Raw genomic sequence first — 12,500 nt, forward strand, 5'->3', positions numbered from 1 at the left:
GCCGGAACGGGACGCCCCGCTCCGGAGCTTCACAATCGGACCACTGCGGTAGCGACCAGTGGGACGTCTCGGCCTCACACGAACAGCACAGAGATCAGCACACAGGAGACGGCGCACAACGAGTAATCTACCTAGCACGCCGCCGACCAAGTGGCCAAACTCTCGAGAGGAATGTCCGTCTGACACAAGGGACAGAAACGGGAGGTAACCGCTGAGCCTGAAACACCAGCAAATAAATGCTAGCCCGCCTGGGCCCTCCAACGTCGGACAGTCCTCGCCGTATCGATCGAGTGACCTGGGCACGCACTTTTTTTTCCTTTCACACAGTGTGGGGTTGGCGGCGGCGGGGGGGGGGAGAAAGCATGCAACTTGGTTGACGTCGCCTGGTCAACTCGCATCGGTTTTCCGTCCCCATCACTGTAAGGAGCAACCGCGACCAGCGTAGCCAAACAGGTCGACCAAAGCTTTCGGCGCTCGCACGGAGAGGTGATGCCAGCCGGCGTGCGTCGCCTAACTTGGACAAAATTCTGGGCACGCACTTTTCGTTTGAGAATAGGACATACATGTAGTGCAACCCAAGGAAACCAGGCGACGCCGCCACAATCTGCGCCTGACAGACAAAGATAACCGTTCACAAGGAGCCTTGTTATTTCGCACCAAGTCTTTTGCGGGCATAGTTTCTTTCTTTGACATGTATATCTGTATGAAGGTCGGCTTTGCTCTGCCATCGCAGCCTCCCTTCTTTGCTTTTCTCACTGTACCAACAGACATGTCATAGACTTTGGTTTTTTTTTCATTAATTCTTTTCCTGTGGGTGTGGTGTGCCTCCGCACCCCCCAATCTGTTCCAAGGCCTTGTTTTCTCTCGCTCGCCAAAACACTTTGTCTGTTTTCACAGCCAGTCTACCGGCCTAGACCCAACTGTGCGATATTTCAGAGCCGGCAACAGAGCATGGAAAGTCCGCCAGATTTACCCTTAAATGCTCATAAATGACTTCCAGGCACTCTTCGGAAGGTCTTTTATTTCAAAAGAAGGTCCTTCCTTGAGGGAGCACTTCTTCGGCCACTTTGCAAGTGCAACCGCTGCCAGCAAAAGTTCTGAAAATCGAGTTCCCGAAAATCTCCGGGTACCCCGCCAACCCCCAGCCACCCGAATCGCAAGTGTCAATTCGGCGGGTTGCCTGCCGGTAGTCCTTCCGAAAATGAGGCGCCAAATCGCCGCAACGGCCATTTTTCATTTCGGCATCGGGACTTCCGACGGCAACTGATTAACTAGCCCGGGGACTAGAGCGGCAGCAAATGCAACGTGCCCTCTTGGCGGGAGCAACTTGACCGCCCCCGTGGGGAAAGGTCAACTCGGGGCCCGGGAAAGTCGCCGAGTCCGACCCCATACACTTCCATGAGTTGGGGGTTTTGGCCTTCCCGGCCCAAGGCTCGCCTTATTTCGGCCTGCACTTTCGGAAAAGGGTGCATTCCTTTTGGTTAATGATTTCACCAGCCCGGGTCTTAGCCTCTGCCCCGACGGCTAAGTCTTTTGGTTAATGATTTCCTGCGGCTGGGACTACCCTTTCCCCCGCCCTGCAGGCACCCGGGTCGGGAGGCCGTCGGGGGCACTTTCCGGGGCAAATCCGGACCCTTACGCAAGGGAGAGTGCGCCCCCCGCCTCGGCCGGGGGTCAGGCTGCCGCCTATTAAGCCCGACAGAAAACCCGAAAAATGGACGAAAATGGGAAAAAATCCCCATCCGAAAAAGGCTTAAAAGTCGGTTGGGCGGCAGCTAGGGTCGGTCTCTGCAGACCTGGAGGCTCGGGTGGACTCTTGGAATAAACGTCCAAGTCCCGACTTGCCACCTCCTACTACTGTGCAGATACCCCGCCAACCCCCAGCCACCCGAATGACAAGCGTCCGATCAGCGGGACGAATTTGACAACTCTGGCCGGACCTCTGGAACTCCATCCCGGGTAACCGGGGCAAATTTTTCCGCTTGATCGCCCTTCCACTGGTTAACCATTTGCCCTTTCGGACTTAGTCTCTGGACATTATTCGACTGATTTTCTGGTTAACCATTTGCCCTTTCGGACTTAGTCTCTGGGCATTATTTTCGACTTTTTGGTTAATGATTTCACACTTTTTACTTACTTTTGCGCTTTTTGGTTAATGATTACTCTGCTTACTGGTTAATTATTTGCCCTTTCGGACTTAGTCTCTGGACATTATTTTCGAGTTTTTGGTTAATGATTTCACACTTTTAACATATTTTTGCGCTTTTTGGTTAATGATTACTCTGCTTACTGGTTAACCATTTGCCCTTTCGGACTTAGTCTCTGGACATTATTTTCGAGTTTTTGGTTAATGATTTCACACTTTTAACATATTTTTGCGCTTTTTGGTTAATGATTACTCTGCTTACTGGTTAACCATTTGCCCTTTCGGACTTAGTCTCTGGACATTATTTTCGAGTTTTTGGTTAATGATTTCACACTTATAACATATTTTTGCGCTTTTTGGTTAATGATTACTCTGCTTACTGGTTAACCATTTGCCCTTTCGGACTTAGTCTCTGCACATTATTTTCGAGTTTTTGGTTAATGATTTCACACTTTTAACATATTTTTGCGCTTTTTGGTTAATGATTTCATACTTTTTACTTACTTTTGCGATTTTTGGTTAATGATTACTCTGCTTACTGGTTAACCATTTGCCCTTTCGGACTTAGTCTCTGGAGATTATTTTCGAGTTTTTGGTTAATGATTTCACACTTTTTACTTACTTTTGCGATTTTTGGTTAATGATTACTCTGCTTACTGGTTAACCATTTGCCCTTTCGGACTTAGTCTCTGGACATTATTTTCGAGTTTTTGGTTAATGATTTCACACTTTTAACATATTTTTGCGCTTTTTGGTTAATGATTACTCTGCTTACTGGTTAACCATTTGCCCTTTCGGACTTAGTCTCTGCACATTATTTTCGAGTTTTTGGTTAATGATTTCACACTTTTAACATATTTTTGCGCTTTTTGGTTAATGATTACTCTGCTTACTGGTTAACCATTTGCCCTTTCGGACTTAGTCTCTGGAGATTATTTTCGACTTTTTGGTTAATGATTTCACACTTTTAACTTAATTTTGTGCTTTTTGGTTAATGATTTCATACTTTTTACTTACTTTTGCCCTTTTTGGTTAATGATTACTCTGCTTACTGGTTAACCATTTGCCCTTTCGGACTTAGTCTCTGCACATTATTTTCGAGTTTTTGGTTAATGATTTCACACTTTTAACATATTTTTGCGCTTTTTGGTTAATGATTACTCTGCTTACTGGTTAACCATTTGCCCTTTCGCACTTAGTCTCTGGAGATTATTTTCGACTTTTTGGTTAATGATTTCACACTTTTTACTTACTTTTGCGATTTTTGGTTAATGATTTCACACTTTTTACTTACTTTTGCGATTTTTGGTTAATGATTACTCTGCTTACTGGTTAACCATTTGCCCTTTCGCACTTAGTCTCTGGAGATTATTTTCGAGTTTTTGGTTAATGATTTCACACTTTTTACTTACTTTTGCGATTTTTGGTTAATGATTACTCTGCTTACTGGTTAACCATTTGCCCTTTCGGACTTGGTCTCTGGACATTATTTTCGAGTTTTTGGTTAATGATTTCACACTTTTTACTTACTTTTGCGATTTTTGGTTAATGATTACTCTGCTTACTGGTTAACCATTTGCCCTTTCGGACTTAGTCTCTGGACATTATTTTCGAGTTTTTGGTTAATGATTTCACACTTTTAACATATTTTTGCGCTTTTTGGTTAATGATTACTCTGCTTACTGGTTAATTATTTGCCCTTTCGGACTTAGTCTCTGCACATTATTTTCGAGTTTTTGGTTAATGATTTCACACTTTTAACATATTTTTGCGCTTTTTGGTTACTGATTTCATACTTTTTACTTACTTTTGCGCCTTTTGGTTAATGATTACTCTGCTTACTGGTTAACCATTTGCCCTTTCGGACTTAGTCTCTGGACATTATTTTCGAGTTTTTGGTTAATGATTTCACACTTTTTACTTACTTTTGCGATTTTTGGTTAATGATTACTCTGCTTACTGGTTAACCATTTGCCCTTTCGGACTTAGTCTCTGGACATTATTTTCGGGTTTTTGGTTAATGATTTCACACTTTTTACTTACTTTTGCGATTTTTGGTTAATGATTACTCTGCTTACTGGTTAACCATTTGCCCTTTCGGACTTAGTCTCTGGACATTGTTTTCGACATTTTGGTTAATGATTTCACACTTTTAACTTAATTTTGTGCTTTTTGGTTAATGATTTCATACTTTTTACTTACTTTTGCGATTTTTGGTTAATGATTTCATACTTTTTACTTACTTTTGCGATTTTTGGTTAATGATTTCATACTTTTTACTTACTTTTGCCCTTTTTGGTTAATGATTTCATACTTTTTACTTACTTTTGCGATTTTTGGTTCATGATTACTCTGCTTACTGGTTAACCATTTGCCCTTTCGGACTTGGTCTCTGGACATTATTTTCGACTTTTTGGTTAATGATTTCACACTTTTAACTTAATTTTGTGCTTTTTGGTTAATGATTTCATACTTTTTACTTACTTTTGCCCTTTTTGGTTAATGATTACTCTGCTTACTGGTTAACCATTTGCCCTTTCGGACTTAGTCTCTGCACATTATTTTCGAGTTTTTGGTTAATGATTTCACACTTTTAACATATTTTTGCGATTTTTGGTTAATGATTACTCTGCTTACTGGTTAACCATTTGCCCTTTCGGACTTAGTCTCTGGAGATTATTTTCGACTTTTTGGTTAATGATTTCACACTTTTAACATATTTTTGCGCTTTTTGGTTACTGATTTCATACTTTTTACTTACTTTTGCGCCTTTTGGTTAATGATTACTCTGCTTACTGGTTAACCATTTGCCCTTTCGGACTTAGTCTCTGGAGATTATTTTCGAGTTTTTGGTTAATGATTTCACACTTTTTACTTACTTTTGCGATTTTTGGTTAATGATTACTCTGCTTACTGGTTAACCATTTGCCCTTTTGGACTTAGTCTCTGGAGATTATTTTCGACTTTTTGGTTAATGATTTCACACTTTTTACTTACTTTTGCGATTTTTGGTTAATGATTTCACACTTTTTACTTACTTTTGCGATTTTTGGTTAATGATTACTCTGCTTACTGGTTAACCATTTGCCCTTTCGGACTTAGTCTCTGGAGATTATTTTCGAGTTTTTGGTTAATGATTTCACACTTTTTACTTACTTTTGCGATTTTTGGTTAATGATTTCACACTTTTTACTTACTTTTGCGATTTTTGGTTAATGATTACTCTGCTTACTGGTTAACCATTTGCCCTTTCGGACTTGGTCTCTGGACATTATTTTCGAGTTTTTGGTTAATGATTTCACACTTTTTACTTACTTTTGCGATTTTTGGTTAATGATTACTCTGCTTACTGGTTAACCATTTGCCCTTTCGGACTTAGTCTCTGGAGATTATTTTCGAGTTTTTGGTTAATGATTTCACACTTTTTACTTACTTTTGCGATTTTTGGTTAATGATTACTCTGCTTACTGGTTAACCATTTGCCCTTTCGGACTTGGTCTCTGGACATTATTTTCGAGTTTTTGGTTAATGATTTCACACTTTTTACTTACTTTTGCGATTTTTGGTTAATGATTACTCTGCTTACTGGTTAACCATTTGCCCTTTCGGACTTAGTCTCTGGACATTATTTTCGAGTTTTTGGTTAATGATTTCACACTTTTAACATATTTTTGCGCTTTTTGGTTAATGATTACTCTGCTTACTGGTTAATTATTTGCCCTTTCGGACTTAGTCTCTGCACATTATTTTCGAGTTTTTGGTTAATGATTTCACACTTTTAACATATTTTTGCGCTTTTTGGTTACTGATTTCATACTTTTTACTTACTTTTGCGCCTTTTGGTTAATGATTACTCTGCTTACTGGTTAACCATTTGCCCTTTCGGACTTAGTCTCTGGACATTATTTTCGAGTTTTTGGTTAATGATTTCACACTTTTTACTTACTTTTGCGATTTTTGGTTAATGATTACTCTGCTTACTGGTTAACCATTTGCCCTTTCGGACTTAGTCTCTGGACATTATTTTCGGGTTTTTGGTTAATGATTTCACACTTTTTACTTACTTTTGCGATTTTTGGTTAATGATTACTCTGCTTACTGGTTAACCATTTGCCCTTTCGGACTTAGTCTCTGGACATTGTTTTCGACATTTTGGTTAATGATTTCACACTTTTAACTTAATTTTGTGCTTTTTGGTTAATGATTTCATACTTTTTACTTACTTTTGCGATTTTTGGTTAATGATTTCATACTTTTTACTTACTTTTGCGATTTTTGGTTAATGATTTCATACTTTTTACTTACTTTTGCCCTTTTTGGTTAATGATTTCATACTTTTTACTTACTTTTGCGATTTTTGGTTCATGATTACTCTGCTTACTGGTTAACCATTTGCCCTTTCGGACTTGGTCTCTGGACATTATTTTCGACTTTTTGGTTAATGATTTCACACTTTTAACTTAATTTTGTGCTTTTTGGTTAATGATTTCATACTTTTTACTTACTTTTGCCCTTTTTGGTTAATGATTACTCTGCTTACTGGTTAACCATTTGCCCTTTCGGACTTAGTCTCTGCACATTATTTTCGAGTTTTTGGTTAATGATTTCACACTTTTAACATATTTTTGCGATTTTTGGTTAATGATTACTCTGCTTACTGGTTAACCATTTGCCCTTTCGGACTTAGTCTCTGGAGATTATTTTCGACTTTTTGGTTAATGATTTCACACTTTTAACATATTTTTGCGCTTTTTGGTTACTGATTTCATACTTTTTACTTACTTTTGCGCCTTTTGGTTAATGATTACTCTGCTTACTGGTTAACCATTTGCCCTTTCGGACTTAGTCTCTGGAGATTATTTTCGAGTTTTTGGTTAATGATTTCACACTTTTTACTTACTTTTGCGATTTTTGGTTAATGATTACTCTGCTTACTGGTTAACCATTTGCCCTTTTGGACTTAGTCTCTGGAGATTATTTTCGACTTTTTGGTTAATGATTTCACACTTTTTACTTACTTTTGCGATTTTTGGTTAATGATTTCACACTTTTTACTTACTTTTGCGATTTTTGGTTAATGATTACTCTGCTTACTGGTTAACCATTTGCCCTTTCGGACTTAGTCTCTGGAGATTATTTTCGAGTTTTTGGTTAATGATTTCACACTTTTTACTTACTTTTGCGATTTTTGGTTAATGATTTCACACTTTTTACTTACTTTTGCGATTTTTGGTTAATGATTACTCTGCTTACTGGTTAACCATTTGCCCTTTCGGACTTGGTCTCTGGACATTATTTTCGAGTTTTTGGTTAATGATTTCACACTTTTTACTTACTTTTGCGATTTTTGGTTAATGATTACTCTGCTTACTGGTTAACCATTTGCCCTTTCGGACTTAGTCTCTGGAGATTATTTTCGAGTTTTTGGTTAATGATTTCACACTTTTTACTTACTTTTGCGATTTTTGGTTAATGATTACTCTGCTTACTGGTTAACCATTTGCCCTTTCGGACTTGGTCTCTGGACATTATTTTCGAGTTTTTGGTTAATGATTTCACACTTTTTACTTACTTTTGCGATTTTTGGTTAATGATTACTCTGCTTACTGGTTAACCATTTGCCCTTTCGGACTTAGTCTCTGGACATTATTTTCGAGTTTTTGGTTAATGATTTCACACTTTTAACATATTTTTGCGCTTTTTGGTTAATGATTACTCTGCTTACTGGTTAACCATTTGCCCTTTCGGACTTAGTCTCTGCACATTATTTTCGAGTTTTTGGTTAATGATTTCACACTTTTAACATATTTTTGCGCTTTTTGGTTAATGATTACTCTGCTTACTGGTTAACCATTTGCCCTTTCGGACTTAGTCTCTGGAGATTATTTTCGACTTTTTGGTTAATGATTTCACACTTTTAACTTAATTTTGTGCTTTTTGGTTAATGATTTCATACTTTTTACTTACTTTTGCCCTTTTTGGTTAATGATTACTCTGCTTACTGGTTAACCATTTGCCCTTTCGGACTTAGTCTCTGCACATTATTTTCGAGTTTTTGGTTAATGATTTCACACTTTTAACATATTTTTGCGCTTTTTGGTTAATGATTACTCTGCTTACTGGTTAACCATTTGCCCTTTCGCACTTAGTCTCTGGAGATTATTTTCGACTTTTTGGTTAATGATTTCACACTTTTTACTTACTTTTGCGATTTTTGGTTAATGATTTCACACTTTTTACTTACTTTTGCGATTTTTGGTTAATGATTACTCTGCTTACTGGTTAACCATTTGCCCTTTCGCACTTAGTCTCTGGAGATTATTTTCGAGTTTTTGGTTAATGATTTCACACTTTTTACTTACTTTTGCGATTTTTGGTTAATGATTACTCTGCTTACTGGTTAACCATTTGCCCTTTCGGACTTGGTCTCTGGACATTATTTTCGAGTTTTTGGTTAATGATTTCACACTTTTTACTTACTTTTGCGATTTTTGGTTAATGATTACTCTGCTTACTGGTTAACCATTTGCCCTTTCGGACTTAGTCTCTGGACATTATTTTCGAGTTTTTGGTTAATGATTTCACACTTTTAACATATTTTTGCGCTTTTTGGTTAATGATTACTCTGCTTACTGGTTAATTATTTGCCCTTTCGGACTTAGTCTCTGCACATTATTTTCGAGTTTTTGGTTAATGATTTCACACTTTTAACATATTTTTGCGCTTTTTGGTTACTGATTTCATACTTTTTACTTACTTTTGCGCCTTTTGGTTAATGATTACTCTGCTTACTGGTTAACCATTTGCCCTTTCGGACTTAGTCTCTGGACATTATTTTCGAGTTTTTGGTTAATGATTTCACACTTTTTACTTACTTTTGCGATTTTTGGTTAATGATTACTCTGCTTACTGGTTAACCATTTGCCCTTTCGGACTTAGTCTCTGGACATTATTTTCGGGTTTTTGGTTAATGATTTCACACTTTTTACTTACTTTTGCGATTTTTGGTTAATGATTACTCTGCTTACTGGTTAACCATTTGCCCTTTCGGACTTAGTCTCTGGACATTGTTTTCGACATTTTGGTTAATGATTTCACACTTTTAACTTAATTTTGTGCTTTTTGGTTAATGATTTCATACTTTTTACTTACTTTTGCGATTTTTGGTTAATGATTTCATACTTTTTACTTACTTTTGCGATTTTTGGTTAATGATTTCATACTTTTTACTTACTTTTGCCCTTTTTGGTTAATGATTTCATACTTTTTACTTACTTTTGCGATTTTTGGTTCATGATTACTCTGCTTACTGGTTAACCATTTGCCCTTTCGGACTTGGTCTCTGGACATTATTTTCGACTTTTTGGTTAATGATTTCACACTTTTAACTTAATTTTGTGCTTTTTGGTTAATGATTTCATACTTTTTACTTACTTTTGCCCTTTTTGGTTAATGATTACTCTGCTTACTGGTTAACCATTTGCCCTTTCGGACTTAGTCTCTGCACATTATTTTCGAGTTTTTGGTTAATGATTTCACACTTTTAACATATTTTTGCGATTTTTGGTTAATGATTACTCTGCTTACTGGTTAACCATTTGCCCTTTCGGACTTAGTCTCTGGAGATTATTTTCGACTTTTTGGTTAATGATTTCACACTTTTAACATATTTTTGCGCTTTTTGGTTACTGATTTCATACTTTTTACTTACTTTTGCGCCTTTTGGTTAATGATTACTCTGCTTACTGGTTAACCATTTGCCCTTTCGGACTTAGTCTCTGGAGATTATTTTCGAGTTTTTGGTTAATGATTTCACACTTTTTACTTACTTTTGCGATTTTTGGTTAATGATTACTCTGCTTACTGGTTAACCATTTGCCCTTTTGGACTTAGTCTCTGGAGATTATTTTCGACTTTTTGGTTAATGATTTCACACTTTTTACTTACTTTTGCGATTTTTGGTTAATGATTTCACACTTTTTACTTACTTTTGCGATTTTTGGTTAATGATTACTCTGCTTACTGGTTAACCATTTGCCCTTTCGGACTTAGTCTCTGGAGATTATTTTCGAGTTTTTGGTTAATGATTTCACACTTTTTACTTACTTTTGCGATTTTTGGTTAATGATTTCACACTTTTTACTTACTTTTGCGATTTTTGGTTAATGATTACTCTGCTTACTGGTTAACCATTTGCCCTTTCGGACTTGGTCTCTGGACATTATTTTCGAGTTTTTGGTTAATGATTTCACACTTTTTACTTACTTTTGCGATTTTTGGTTAATGATTACTCTGCTTACTGGTTAACCATTTGCCCTTTCGGACTTAGTCTCTGGAGATTATTTTCGAGTTTTTGGTTAATGATTTCACACTTTTTACTTACTTTTGCGATTTTTGGTTAATGATTACTCTGCTTACTGGTTAACCATTTGCCCTTTCGGACTTAGTCTCTGCACATTATTTTCGAGTTTTTGGTTAATGATTTCACACTTTTAACATATTTTTGCGCTTTTTGGTTAATGATTACTCTGCTTACTGGTTAACCATTTGCCCTTTTGGACTTAGTCTCTGGACATTATTTTCGAGTTTTTGGTTAATGATTTCACACTTTTTACTTACTTTTGCGATTTTTGGTTAATGATTTCACACTTTTTACTTACTTTTGCGATTTTTGGTTAATGATTACTCTGCTTACTGGTTAACCATTTGCCCTTTCGGACTTAGTCTCTGGAGATTATTTTCGAGTTTTTGGTTAATGATTTCACACTTTTTACTTACTTTTGCGATTTTTGGTTAATGATTTCACACTTTTTACTTACTTTTGCGATTTTTGGTTAATGATGACTCTGCTTACTGGTTAACCATTTGCCCTTTCGGACTTAGTCTCTGCACATTATTTTCGAGTTTTTGGTTAATGATTTCACACTTTTTACTTACTTTTGCGATTTTTGGTTAATGATTTCATACTTTTTACTTACTTTTGCGATTTTTGGTTAATGATTACTCTGCTTACTGGTTAACCATTTGCCCTTTCGGACTTGGTCTCTGGACATTATTTTCGAGTTTTTGGTTAATGATTTCACACTTTTAACATAATTTTGCGCTTTTTGGTTAATGATTACTCTGCTTGCTTGTTACTGATTTCCCCTTTCGGACTTGATCTCTGGCCGTTCTTTTCGACCTTTTTGGATAAGGTTTCCACACTCTGAAATTATTTTGGGCTCACTGATTAGGCGAGATCAAGGGGGCATGCCTGGGCACTTTGGGCTCAGTTTGGGAAGGCGGCGTCCGTGTGCTCCTCCGCCCTTCCCGCACTTGCGGCTAGGTTTGCCAAACTGCGCTGACCCGCAGCCCTGCCTTTTTGCCCACGGCACGGAACGACTCAAGTCTGGCTCCGTTCCAGGCCGTTGCCTCCGGCTGCCCGCCGTCCGGCCGGCCTGGGACGTACCCCGGCTGACGGCGCCGGAGGCCCTCTAGCAGCCACCGGTGCCGCGGGCCAATGGGTCCGGGCGTTCCGGAGCTATCGGTGGGGAAGTGCTCTCCCCTTTTCCTGACGCCGTTCGCCCGAGCAGAGGTGCAGCCTGACGGGACTGCTGTCGCCTTCCGCGGCGCACCGGCCCCTTTCACCTGCCGTCGACCGCGCGGAGCTCGGACCTCCCTCCCCGAAGTTATGGCCCCGGCGCCGGAGGGTGCCCGGGGCCGGGCATTCAGCGGGGTGAGTCTTCACCTTCCCGGTCAGCCTGCGGGGTCGGTGCGCCGGCACTCGACGCCGGAGGGTCCCCTCTTTCCGTAGAGCCCCGCCCGGTGCCGATCGGCCGGCGGATTGCGGAGCGAACCGCGCCTGACCGACGGGCCTCGGAAACCCGTTGCAGTCGACGGGGGGGAACCGGACAGCGGGACGAGGTGCCGATTCCACCCGCAGATTCGATCCCGAAATCCCGCGGGATTCGGCGGTCCGACCCGACAGATTCAAACGTCGCCCGGGCGGCCCCCAGCGGTCGGGCCGGCCTGGTTCCGCCACCGCCCGATGCCCCTCGCCCCCGGCTACCGCCGGCCGCGCAGACCGAGCGAATGCGGCCGGACGTCCGGCGGCAATCGGCCGGAAAGCGGTATGGCCATTTCCTACTGTCCCTCGGACGGGCAGAGGGGCGGCGCCGGGGCACTCGCGGACCAGGCCGCGCCCCTCCGAGCCCTACCGCCTGCCGTCGACCGCGCGGGGATCGGACCTCCCTCCCCGAAGTTATGGCCCCGGAGCCGGAGGGTAGCCGGGGCCGGGCATTCAGCGGGGTGAGTCTTCACCTTCCCGGTCAGCCTGCGGGGTCGGTGCGCCGGCACTCGACGCGGGAGGGTCCCC

Source organism: Heterodontus francisci, unplaced genomic scaffold (assembly GCF_036365525.1).
Source record: "Heterodontus francisci isolate sHetFra1 unplaced genomic scaffold, sHetFra1.hap1 HAP1_SCAFFOLD_862, whole genome shotgun sequence".
Lineage (NCBI taxonomy): Eukaryota > Metazoa > Chordata > Chondrichthyes > Heterodontiformes > Heterodontidae > Heterodontus > Heterodontus francisci.